Below are 3,073 nucleotides of genomic sequence, written 5' to 3'. Positions count from 1 at the left end.
ACACCTAATATTAGAGTCAATATTGCATCTACTGGAACACAACTCGACACACCTTATGGGGTATAGTATAAATTTCTATCTAGACATTGTACTAGATCTTTTAAAGTTAATATGTTATCATCGTATACTATATAAATTTTCATGTTGATACATTGAATGCTTCTTTCTCCAGGATTCAGGTCATGAGGGACCCTCTACATCACATCGAGAAGAGGGTCTGACTATTGTGACACCATCTATGGTATGTATCTTATAATTCTTAAATTAAATATGAACTCTTACAATATTGTAACTTAACTTGAAATTATTTAGTACACATATATATATGTTCACTAAATATGATTTCATTAAATGCATGTATGCAGGTGGACACTACCATTAGGATAGGTTATCCTCATAATTTTGATGAGAGCCAATTTGAATGCACATCGACATCCTTTGAGGTATTAATATGTAATACTTAATTTGATCTTATTTTGACTCTTAATTTAAGATTTAATTGGACACTTTGAATTTGACCTTGTACAGGAGTTAGCTAGCACTACATTTGGTGTTGATACTGCACAAGATACTGCTAGAGGAGATACTGCTAGAGGATCTGATGAGCATATGGTAAGTTTGTAACTTAATTTATGAATTCTACTATATTTGATAAATGATTCTTTTAATAGTTAATTTCAAGTAATATTTTAATATTATTTTTTTATTGTACAGCATGAGACAGGTGGATCTGGACCACGTCCCGGGGACAAGAGAGATACTGCTAGAGGATCTGATGAGCATATGGTAAGTTTGTAACTTAATCTACGAATTCTACTATATTTGATAAATGATTCTTTTAATAGTTAATTTCAAGTAATATTTTAATATTATTTTTTTATTGTACAGCATGAGACAGGTGGATCTGGACCACGTCTCGGGGACAAGAGAGATACTGCTAGAGGATCTGATGAGCATATGGTAAGTTTGTAACTTAATTTACGAATTCTACTATATTTGATAAATGATTCTTTTAATAGTTAATTTCAAGTAATATTTTAATATTATTTTTTTATTGTACAGCATGAGACAGGTGGATCTAGACCACGTCTCGGGGACAAGAGACCACGAGATGTTATTGATGATAGCACTTAGATTTTACTGTTTATTTGGCTTTGATATGTACTTTTTTATGGACTTTACATTTACACATGCACATACTTTATATATATGGATAGTTGCATAATAGGATTAGATCATATATATTTTGTGCATACTTTATATATTTTGTGCACATTAGATATTATGTGGAGTGAACATCATGTTACCATCTAGACATATATATGGATTAGATATTATATGGATTATGTGGACTTGAAATTTTACTGTTTATTTGGCTCTGATATGTACTATTTTACGGGCTTTACATATTTGTTTACACGTGCACACACATACTTTATATATATGGATAGTTTCATAATAGGATTAGATCATATATATTATGTGCATACTTTATGTGTATTGTGCCCATTAGATATTATGTGGACTTGAAATTATGTGCACATTAGATCATATATATTGACTTGAAATTATGTGGACTTGAAATTTTGTGCATACTTTATATATTATGTAGACTTGAAATTTTATTTATGGAAGTTGTGCTTAAACAACTTTATAGGCATTATGTGGACTTGTAATTTTATTTTTGGAATTTCATTTAAATAGTTCTTGTGATTAGATAAACTAAATGTGCATACATCATGAACTAAGTATCGAAACATATCTTATAATTATAACATATTCTAAATTAAAAAGTATCATTTAACAAATATAATGAATAGAACTTGATTAAAACATAATTATCTCATTCATAAATTTGACCAGTAGTCTCTCATTTATGTATATTGTACACAAAATGTAATCAAGAAGACATATCTAAAATAAAATAAACAGTCTATTTAAATAACTTTGTTTTCATTGATGCCTTCTACTTGTGGTAGACCTGAAACAAAATTTTACTAGATTCATTCCGTTATACCATCTACATCCTCTCTCTTTTGCAAAGCATCTATAATTGTCTCGTGCTCTTCCATAGAGAGAGTCCATAATTGTTTATTAGCAGGCCTGCCACGATATCTATCCAATTTTATATTAGTTGCCACTACCAAATGCAAGTAATGTATAATCTTCTTCTCTAATTCATAATCTTCAAATGCGGGCAATCCATTCTTTCTTGTTAGATATTTGCGTAGCCAAGTGCCAACAACAACCACAGATCCTGTTGGATAGCCATAACCATCATCATCTACTCAAGGAGTAGTTAGCTTATGTTTTGGCTCTACACATTGAGCCAACCAATACTCTGTCCCCTCTTCATTGTCCTCTGGTGCAACAACAACATAGACATGTCCTGTGCACAAAACAATTTTATTTTAATATTTAATGAGAAATAAAAACAAAAATATACACTGTAAGATTTCATAAATTTATGTACTATTTAATAAATCAAAACAAATTTCAAAAATAATTTTACCTTGTTGTATAAGATCTGAAATGCGATCATAGTCATTTGATGCAAACATTTGATCCATATCTTCATCAGTTCTTTCATGCGGATCATTTGCATCTATGGGTGTCAATGATCTTTGTTGCCATTCTTCAACCCATTCTTTATTCTCACAAAATTCCCAATCTCCGGAAACACAAAATTGACAAAAGCAAGCAAGTTGCCTTGTGAATATAGTCCATGTGTTTGAATTAGAACTCTTAAATGAATGCCATTTAGCTGATCCAATGATGGTATTACAATCATGCCGAATAGGAATACTATCTTCCTCTATCAACCAGAAGAAACGTCGAATTGCAGAGTTTTCAGTTGATGACAACTTTGAATTGCAACAATCTACAACTGCACGAGCATCTCTGAATTTCACTGCATCCTCGAATTTCAATTGTTCTCTAGCAAGAGCTCTTTTTATACAGGCACCAGCTCCATCGTGTTCCCCCTTACCATGTCCCGCTTCAAAAAAACTCCATAAATGTTGGACATTGGTTATCTTGTGAACTTTGCATAGCTAATAAAACATTCTTGCAT

The 3,073-nt window shown here is 31.3% G+C and overlaps 1 long non-coding RNA gene across 1 annotated transcript; it reads left to right on the top strand.

Annotated features, from left to right (window-relative positions):
- Positions 1-414: 414 nt before the first annotated feature.
- On the top strand, positions 415-782 carry LOC131859895 (uncharacterized). The gene is made up of 3 exons (XR_009359477.1): positions 415-443; positions 529-612; positions 725-782. It is a non-coding gene; the product is annotated as an uncharacterized LOC131859895 (long non-coding RNA).
- The last annotated feature ends 2,291 nt before the right edge of the window (positions 783-3,073 follow it).

This window comes from Cryptomeria japonica, chromosome 11 (genome assembly GCF_030272615.1).
Source record: "Cryptomeria japonica chromosome 11, Sugi_1.0, whole genome shotgun sequence".
Classification (NCBI taxonomy): domain Eukaryota; kingdom Viridiplantae; phylum Streptophyta; class Pinopsida; order Cupressales; family Cupressaceae; genus Cryptomeria; species Cryptomeria japonica.
Note: the sequence above shows the minus strand (reverse complement) of the source record. Positions and strands in the feature narration are given on the sequence as shown.